Source organism: Alexandromys fortis, unplaced genomic scaffold, assembly GCF_014885135.2.
Source record: "Alexandromys fortis isolate MF-2015 unplaced genomic scaffold, M_Fortis_MF-2015_v1.1 scaffold_57, whole genome shotgun sequence".
NCBI lineage: Eukaryota > Metazoa > Chordata > Mammalia > Rodentia > Cricetidae > Alexandromys > Alexandromys fortis.
The window spans coordinates 7,849,720-7,860,054 of NW_026067941.1; the positions used below are offsets into that span (position 1 = coordinate 7,849,720).

The window sequence follows — 10,335 nt, forward strand, 5'->3', positions numbered from 1 at the left end:
TAATAATGTTAGTTTAAATAGAGTTTTGATGATGAAATAAAATGAGAAGTTTCGCACAGCTCGAACATATAAGTTTCTATTGGGGAGCCTGGGTATGAATGTACGTGGGTTCTTGGGATAATTTATTCTTCGCCTATAATATGTAAAATGTGTAATCATGTTAAGGGATATGGAAAACATGCTTGTTTTTTACTAGTATTCATTGTAATCATTTGCTTGAAAAAATGGAACGTAACTGCATTGTAATTTTTATATTGCCTGAAAGATTTTGCTGGGGTATATAAGCTGTAAGGGGGGAAAAAGAGAAGGAAGGAGAAGGAAAACATCAAGAATGAGAAAATTAGAAGGAAATCATTAAGAGAGTTAGAAGGAAAATATCAAAAGAGACAGAAGAGGGATTTCTGAACAGAGATAAGAATAGAGAATGGGCCAGGCAATGGTGGTGCACGCTTTTAATCCCAGAACTCTGGAGGCAGAAGCAGGTGGATCTCTGTGAGTGCGAGGTCAGCCTGGTCTACAAGAGCTAGTTCCAGGACAGGCTCCAAAGCTACAGAGAAATCCTGTCTCAAAAATAAATAAATAAATATTAAAAAAAGAGAATGGAAATATAAAGGAAGAATACAGACAAGGTGTGAAGGAAACCATCAAGAGAGTATGTGAGTGTCTTTTCTCTTAACCCCTCCCCTCAGATGAAAAAGTCATATACATAACTCTGTGGATTCCCTTTGAGCCCTGTGCTGCTGGATTATGTGGGAGTGTCATATATCAATCTGTCGATTTCATTGGTTAATTAATAAAGAAACTGCTTGGCCTGATAGGTTAGAACATAGGTGGGTGGAGTAAACAGAACAGAATGCTGGGAGGAAGAGGAAGTGAGGCATTCGCCATGCCTCTCCTCTCCGGGGCAGACGCGATGAAGCTCCAACCCAAGATGGACGTAGGCTAGAATCTCCCTGGTAAGTCACCACCTCATGGTGCTACACACATTAATAGAAATGGGCCAAGCAGTGTTTGTATGAATACAGTTTGTGTGTTGTTATTTCGGGTATAAGCTAACCAGGCGGCCGGGAGCTGGGTGGCAGGAACACAGCCAGCAGCTCCTACAACAGCTGGAGGCTGCCTGACGATGCTTTAGTGATGTCTTCCAGTTTTGCTACTTTGTGGGGCCATACTGATGTGAGCAGCCTGTGTAGCCACCTGAGGCCATGTTGAGACCCATGGCCATGCCGGCCATGAGGGCCATGAGTGGGTCAGGGGTTGATATGGTCAAAGTCATGTCAATGTCTGCAGCCTGTGCTACCAGCAAGGCAATGAGAATGCCCGTGGTTCCAGGCTGCTGCCTGAAGTCGTGTTAATGCCTTAGGGCTCGGGAGAGCTGCCCTGCCTCTCATCAGCATTGGCAGTGGCACGCACACAGGAGAGCTGGTCCTGTCCCTTTCTGGCAGCTACAGGGTGGCCCTGATGGTGACTTGAGTGCAGGAGAGCCAGTCCCAGTCCATGCATGGGGAGGATGCCATAGGCAAGGGAGAGCCGGACCCAAGAATGGGTGCTGGAGAGCTGGTCCCTCCCCTCACTAGCCCACAGCACGTTGAGGCAGGAGATATCATGTGAGAGCTCACCTGGACCCTCTCGGACTCTCCCCTTTTGATGGCTTCTGGCATGGATATAGGCAGAGAAACACTCATCCTTCCTTGAGGTCCTCAAGTAGGAATGTAACTTGTAACAGCAGCACTCAGGAAGTAGAGTTGGGAGAATCAATAAAATGTCATCCTTGGCTACATAGTAGTTCAAGGCCAGGCTGGGCTCCATAAAACCTGGAGTAGGAGAGGGAGAGATAGGAAGAAGGGGGAAAGAGGGAGAGAGAGAAGGGTTGTGAAAGCAGGCATGTGTCAAGACTTATTCTGTCTGGACAGATACAGGCCGACACAAAGAAACATCTCAGTCAGCATCTCACTTCAGGCTTCATGAGCTCACTCACTGTCCTGAGCTAAAACCACTTACACACTCTGCTTACAGTTCCAGGGAGTTAGGTCAGGGGAGTAAAACAGAAATGTGTCTCCGTGGGTGGCCTGCCCATAGACCTCATCACCCTAAACCGAGGTCAGGCTGGCAATACAAAGCCTTGGAGGCTTCGGCTGTCACCAGAACCCTAATGACTCAGTGAGGGATGAGGATGCTGGGGCTATGGGATGTGTTCTTTGAGGCCGCTGACAGGGACAGGGCTTCTGTTCACAGCGCTTTCTGTTGGTCCTCAGGAGAGTTCTGAGCAGGGCAAGACAGGCGACCAGGCTGCCTCTAAGGTCCGGGCAGTCTGGAAGGTTGTCTTAGATCATCCTAATAGACAAAAGCTGGGCTCTCCCAGTGTGGTTCTCCTTAGACTGGCTGCAATGAATTGCTGGAAATCTCAAACACCGGTCTGACAATGTGGGTTCCCACTGGGACCGCAAAGTTGCCCCGTAATAGCTAGCAGTATTGATTTTGATTATGTATTATGTGTTTACTCATTTCATCCTTAAAACAACACTCGAAGTTTGACACCATCTGTTTGATAGACGACAAAACCAGGGCACAGAGAATAAGTCTTTTAGGTCCCACAAGGGATCCAAGATTCAAACACACATCCACTGACTCTAGGACATACTTTGGCACTTCTCCTTTGAACTAGGGTTGAAGTTGCGGCAACACTGCCAGGGAACACTTCATCCCCTCCCCCACTCCACCCTCTGGGCCTTGTATGACGTGTGGACTGCAGATCTGCTGGGGTGATAGACAGTCACTCAGGGAGAGCCCCGAGGCTGGCCGCTGTGTGGGTAGAACAAGTCTGCCCAAACCCAGAGGTCCGACTTCTGACCTCTGCCCTACCCAACGCCCGGTGCCATCCTACGTACGGGTAGGCTGCTGTTACCATCTGTTTCCATGTCCGTGGGAGATGAACTGCCAGGCATGGACTCTAGCAAAGAAAAGGAGACTAGCTGGACAGACGTGTGGTTGTGAAGGCTGGGGTGCCTCTGCAACTGGGGGTCTGTCCCCAAAGAAACAGGTTTCACTGCCTCAACAATCGGTTTTCTCTCTAGACCTCCAGCTTCTCTAGGATCTTATGAATGCTATCGAAGAAAGCTACATTTAAGGTTCAAAGGCCAAAGAAAAGAGATGTGGGATTTGGGGAGCAGATGAGTTCTAAGTAGACAATGAGCTGGCACACAAACCAGAATCCAAAGAGAACTGAAGACCTGGTGGGTCAAGGAGCATGTTGATCCTGGGGCACCAAGTTTAACCTTCATTTAATATCACTGATGGAGTCTGACAGGAAGGACCCTGAACCTCAAGCTCCTAGGAAAGACTATATGCTTTGCTGGCTTACACAAAGGCACGGTCTGCTAAGTTGCATCTGCTCAGAGAAAGGACCCCAACTCACACCGGGTCCCATGTGCACAGGGGGTCCTGAGCAAACTTCTCCACCCCCCATCCTATTTTGATATCTCTTCATCTTTTTCCACCGTAAGAGCGCAGGTCAGATCTAGGGGACCCAGAGGTGCTTGGATTCAGCTGTGGCTTTTCCACCCCATCCCCACATAGAGGACAAAAGCGAACGGCCAGCTCCTAAGGTGGCATTTCAGGCTGAATTCTTGTTTTTTGTTTGTTCTTTGAGCCAGGGTTTCTTTGTGCAGTCCTGGATGTCCCAGAACTCACTCTGTAGATCAGGCTGGCCTCAAACTCACAGAGATGCCCCTGCCTCGGCCTCCCCAGTGCTGGGACTAAATGGGTCCATGACCACCAAATCCTGGCTCACGCTGAATTCTACACTGGACAAACAATCAAGGCTGGGGAATGCAGGAACCAGAGATTCGCCCCCTCACACACACCCACAAGCTGATAGGGCTCCAGCAAGGAAGAGAAGGGAGGTCAAGTAGGCCAGGGCTGGGTTCAGCTTCCTGCACCCAGATCTGGAGACTAGCCAGGAGAGCCAAGTACACCCACCCCAAGAGCAGGAAGTGGGAGACCAGGCCACATCAGGGCTCCAACCAAGCCCTTAACAGCTGTTCCCGGGAGGGAAGCCAAGCCAGGTCGGGGTGTGGTAAGCCTCCTGCCCCTTCAGGGACAGTTTCATTTAATCCTCCTTCATGCCTTGTTTACAGAGAAGGAAACGGAACTGCGGAACTGTGTGCCGTGCTAAAAACGGACCCGAACCAGGTCAAGGTCACCCAGCTGGTGTAGAGAAAAGCTGGCTCAATCTTAGTAGACACTGTGACCTCTGCAGGGGTTCCCTTGGGGACTGAGGGCAGGGCACAGCCAGTCCCTCTCCAGGAACTGCCCTGCCTAAACAGAGATGCCAAGGCAAAGCCGGTCCCTTCTTGGGGCCAAATCCAGATCAGCTGTGTTGCCATGAGAATGAGGTACAGGGTGCAAAAACCCAGCTTTTGCCTCCTTGCAGACTTACTCCATCACTCCTGTGGAACAGAGAATGGCTTTGCTGCTACTGTTGGTTGTGGTTTTTATTTGTGTTTTTTTTCTTGTTTGTTTGTTTCTTTATACAGTCCCATACTGTAACCAGGCTAGGATCAAATTCACACCAGCCTCCAAAGAACTAGGATTGAGCTACCACACTGCTAAAGCCAAAACTTTTGTCACAATTGCATTTCGGTTCTTTCTTTCTTTAATGTGAAATATGTGTTGGTAATGAGATAGGTTTGTTTGTTTGTTTGTTTGTTTTTAATTTTCGAGACAGGGTTTCTCAGTAGCTTTTGGTGCCTGTCCTGGAACTAGCTCTTGTAGACCAGGCTGGCCTCGAACTCACAGAGATCCGCCTGCCTCTGCCTCCCGAGTGCTGGGATTAAAGGCATGAGCCACCACCGCCCGGCGAGATAGGTCTTTAATCCCAGCAGAGGCAGATGCATCTCCGTGAGTTCCAGGCCAGCCAAGACTCCATAGTTAAAGTTATTATGGTAAAAATAAAACAGCACCATTCCAGAGTGACTGCAGGGGACAGTGGGCATGAGGGGCAGCCAGTCCCAGGCAGGGGGCCACATGGTGGATGAGAGACAGACCTATTAGGCACACCATGCAGAGAAAGTGGGTATTTATTTAGTGGGTTATGGAGGGGAAAGGGAGAAGGGAAAAGGGGAAGGGGAGAAAGGAGAAGAACAGAGAGGCAGAGAGAGGGGGAGAGAAAGAAACAGAGAGAGAGATAGAGAGAGGAAGGGGGAAGGAGAGAAGTGGGAAAAAGGGAGAGAGGAAGAAGCTGCCTCTTTGGGAGAGAGACTGAAAGGAAGTAGTTCAGGCTGGAAGCAGAAGGAAGATCTGCTTGCCTCAGCAGACAGGGAGGGAGTGGGTGGTGCTTGTCTCTTAAAGGGACAGGACAGACCATTACAAAAATAAAATTAATTTTAAAAGTATATGTGTATGTATATATATATATATATATATATATATATAAAACATGTCAAAAATGTGTGTGTGATCCTTGCACAGAGGCCATGATAATCTTCTATGTATTATTCTAATTTTTGTATATGTGTTGTCAAGTCGAGGATCATTTCATTTCGGCTCCTCCCTCAGCTTCAGCCCATCCTCCCCTTTCTCAGCTTGTACCAGCCAGTCCATTTCCACACTCAGCTTTATGCACCCAAATCTCTGTCCTCTGCTTGATTTTTTGGGCCTCCTTCCTAGAAGTTTCCACGAGCCCCACATTTGCACACTCCTGCCTGTATTTAACTAGGACAGAATAGTCAAGACTTCACAGGGAGACAAGAAGACCTCTAGGACTGTTATCAACCAGCAATGCTGCCATCCCTAGTGGGGCAAAGCGAGGGAACCTCTCCATCAGGTATTATTCAGGGAAATGGGGCCCAGACAGCCTGGGAGAGAAAAACAAGGAGGTACAGCAGTCCCTGCTGAAGACACTGTAATGATCTGTCCTGTCCCTTTATGAGACAAGCCACGCCCACTCCTTCCCTGTCCACTGAGGCAGGCAGATCTTCCTTCCTCCTTGCAGCCTGAGTCTCTTCCTTTTCTGTCTCCCTCTCATAGAGACAGCTTCCATCTCTCCCTTCTCTCCTCTCTCTCTCTCTCTCTCTCTCTCTCTCTCTCTAACTGTCTCTCTGTGGTGTGGGACCATAGTCTATATTCTGTTAATTATATTTCAAATAAATGCTGATTGGCCAGTAGCCAGGCAGGAAGTTTAGGCAGGACAACCAGACAGGAAGTAGAGGCGGGTCGATGAGAACAGGAGAATTCTAGGAAGAGGAAAGCCCATTCCTCTGCAATTCTGACCGGACCACAGAAGAAGCAAGATGTGACTGCCCTGCTGAATAAGGTACTGAGCCACATGGCTAACACAGATAAGAATAATGGGCTTAATAAGTTATAAGAGTTAATAAGAAACCTGAGCTAATGGGCCAATCTGTTTATAACTAATGTAGACCTCTGTGTGATTTCTTTGGGACTTAACAATTGTGGGAACCAGGCAGCACAAGGACCAAGTGGGGCAGAAACTCAGTCAACATCTCTGCTCTTCTCCCCTTCCCTTCTATAACCCACTAAATAAATATCCAACCTCACTCTCCATGGCGTGCCTATCTGTCTGTCTCTCACCCACTGTGTGGCTCCCTGCCCAGGACCAGCCGCCTTCGGAGACTGCAGCGTGGTCTCATGGCATGCCCATTCATCTTTCTCTCCTCATGGTCTCATGTGCCGTCCCTGCCTGGGACTGGCTGCTCTGAGACCCACTGTCCTCTGCCTGCCCCCGCTCAGGGACCTGCAGCATGGTCTCATAGCCGGCTGCCTGTTGCAGCCACTCGGGATCCACAGCATTTTACTTTTACCATTACAGACACCCTGAAGTCAAGGGCAGTGGGACCTGGGCTTCCCACCTCCTGTGTCTTGACTTCTGGTGGCTGGAGATGATTTGCAGCACATGGAGTTGATGCCTAGGTTTTGAGACAGGAAAGCCAATGACAATTAGTTCCTCACTCTGTAGTCTGGCTAAAGCCTCTAATCAATTGAGACTCAAGAAATGGCTCAGAGGTTGGGAGCACAGGCTGTTCTTCCAGAGGTCCTGAGTTCAATTCCCAGCAACCACATGGTGGCTCACAACCATCTGTAATGAGATCTGATGCCCTTTTCTGGTGTGCAGGCATGCATGCAGGCAGAACACTTATGCTTAATAAAATTACTATTATGCTTAATTAAAAAATCTTTAGAAGAAGAAGGATTTCAGCCCAGGCCTGTGAGTGGGTCCATGTCTTTAATCCCACCACTCCAGAGGCAGAGGCAGGTGGGTCTTGTCCGAGTTTAAGGCCTGCCTGGTCTACAGAGTGAGTTCCAAGACAGGACAGTCAGGGCTACACAGAGAGACCTTGTCTTGAAAAACCAAAACCAAACAAATAACTAAAATCCAGCCCAGGGCAGGAGAAATGGCTAAGTAGTCACTTACTGTTTCTGTAGAGAACACAGATTTGGTTCTCAGCACCCACATGACAGTTAACAACCATCTGTTACGCTGGTTCCAGGAGCTCCAGTGCCCTCTTCTGGCTTCTATGGGTATTGCATGCATATGGCACACATACATACTAGCAGGTACATATTCATACACATAAGATACAAATAAATAGACCTTTAAAAATAATTCTAGCCCAGGAGAGAGTTTCAGTGGTTAAGAGGCTGTACTGCTCTTGGGTGACCCAGAACTGCCTATGCTGCTTTGGTCAATGGTTTAGCAGAGTAAAGCCAGGCGAGAAGTCCAAACAGAGACATATAGAGAAAGTAGGCAGAGTCTAGCAGATGCCAGACAGCTAGCGGCCAAGGGAGCCGGACTTGTAGAAAATGAGGTAACATCATAGTCATGTGGTGATACATAGACTAATAGAAATGGGTTAATTTAAAACGTAAGAGCTAGCTGAAAATATGCCTGAGCCATTTGCCAAGCAGTGTTCTAATTAATATAGTTTCGGTGTGATTATTCGAGTCTGGGCAGCTGGGAAATGAAAGTGATACTACTAGTTCTACTAATCAACATTACTTTATCCATAGTCCTGATCTCGGTAGCCTTTGGACTACTCCAATTACAAGCCCCAATTAAATGCTTTCCTTTATAAAAGTTGCCATGGTCACGGGGTCTCTTCACAGCAATAGAAGCCCTAAGACACTCCTGTTCTTAAATCTGTTTAAATTGTCTTATAAAGAGGCTGCGGAGATGGTCCAGTAGTTAAGAGCACTCACTGTTCCTGCAGCAGATCAAAGTTCAATACCCCCACACAGCTCACAACAGCCTATAACCTCTAAGAGATCTGATGCCTCAGGATTCTGAGGGCACCTGCACGCATAGGCACCTACCCAGAAACATATAATCAAAGAGGAAATAACTCTTTCTGAAAAGTTGCCTTTTTTTATAAACTCTGTAAGGTACAGAGGCATGCACCTTTAGGCCAGACAGGGGTACATAGTGAGACCCTATCTCAAAAAACGAACAAATAAATCAGTGCAAATGGTGAGGCTCTAGCTGTGGCTCAGTTGGGGGAGTACCTGCCTAGACTGCACAAAGTCCTGACTTTGAATTCTATACCCCAGAAAACCAGACGTGATGGTTTACGGTTATATCCAGCACTTGAGAGGTAAAGTAAGGAGGGTCAGAAATTCAAGGTTACCCTCCAGTACGTAGCAAGTGGGTTACATAAGACCCCATTTCAAATAAAATAAACCAACTCCAGCTCTGCTTCATGCTGTCTGTGATGGAAGTTCTGTCCTGCTGGGTAGTCAAGGACTGGTCTTTCCCTGTAGCTGTCCAGATAGCAGCTCTGGCTGCTGCAGCTGACAATTGGTGTGAAGCTGTCTGCAATCCCTGCAATCCCGCACCACGGCTGACGTGGATGGAGTAAACATTACAGGCAGTAAACCAGTGTGGGGTCTGTGATAACTCTTTTTATCGTGATTATTAGTGTTGTTATTGTTTTGGTTTTTGAGAAAGGGTCTCACTATGCAGCCCTCAGTTGACCTGGAACTCACTTGGTAGACCAGGCTGACCTCCAACTCATAGAGACCCGCCTGTCTCTGCCTCCCGAGTGCTGGGATTAAAGGTGCCCTCCACCTCACCCGGCTTTCTTGTTTGTTTGTTTTGAGACACTCTTTTGTATCCCTACACCCACTACATAGCTGAGGATGGCCTTGAACTCCTAATCCGCTTGCTTCCACATTTGAAGATAAAATTTTTAAAACTGGAAATTGTCCCCTTACTAATAAAGATGCTTCTACACTCTGAAACCTCCTCCTCTCCACAGCTGTGTGAAGGTCTCCTTGCTGAGCCTGTGGGCTCCCTGACTTCTCAGGGTAGCTTCCCTCTGCCCATTCCTTTCTGTCTTCCTCCTCCAGGCCAACCTTGACTGCTCCTGCTGGCTGTTTTCCTTGATTCTAATAACTTGTGAGTTCCTAAATTATTTTATCTATGAAACTAAGAGCCTGCAAGGGGAGCCTGGTGTTTCCTGGTGACGGAGATGTGTGCACACAGCCGTTTCTCCTGGTTACCTGTGAAATGTACAGTGCTCACTGGAGCAGAGTGTGGTTGTGGGGCAGGGCTGGGGGCGGAGAAATATGGCTGCATGGGATTTATATCCACTTAGGGCAGAAGGGAAGAAAGGTCCTTTGGCCTGTCCCTGGGAAAGGAATCAAGTCACTATGGAGAGCTGAGGACCACGAAGCACAGCCTCGCTTCTGGCTCCAAGGAGTCCAAGCCCCAGTTGAAGACAGTTCTTATCAGCTGACACCATTTCCCATGGTCCCCCTAGGCCAGACCTGGGCTGCAGGGATGTCTACTTCCCCTTAGTGTCCCCCTTCCCCCCACCCTGTGGCTCCTTGGAAGAGCACACACCTCACCCCAGCACTCATTCAGGCAGTTCTCATGGACTTAGGGAGGGAGAAGGAGGGGGGAGTGGAGAACGCCAGAGATGTGCAGTCCTGGCATGAAGGCTAATGACTAGAAAGCCTGAACCTTGCTGAGACCCTGAGGTCAACATGGGGAAAGAGAAAAGGGGTCAAGGGCAAACATCTGTGCTAAGCACCAGGGAACCCGTTGTTGGGGTGAACCTGAACTACAAGAGATCTGATGCTCACCTTGGGGTCACACCTAGGTTAACAACCATGACTGGGAATTCCTGCTGGGAGCGGGCAGCTCTTTCTGGTTGAGATAATAGTCACTGCCTGTTGAACCTGGGACAGCTTCAGACCCGAGGGTCTTCGCTAGGAGAAGCCTTCTGCCGAAAGGGAGCGTTCAAGCAGATCAGAAAGGGAGCTCTTTTCTCCAGGTGGTCACAGCCTCCAGCTTGGCCAGTGTCTGGGCTCCCTCAT

At 48.5% G+C, this 10,335-nt stretch overlaps 1 non-coding gene across 1 annotated transcript; it reads right to left on the reverse strand.

Annotated features, from left to right (window-relative positions):
* Nucleotides 1-5,424: 5,424 nt before the first annotated feature.
* LOC126505305 (U6 spliceosomal RNA) lies at nt 5,425-5,534 on the reverse strand. The gene has a single exon (XR_007592857.1). It is a non-coding gene; the product is annotated as a U6 spliceosomal RNA (small nuclear RNA).
* Between the last annotated feature and the right edge of the window lie 4,801 nt (nt 5,535-10,335).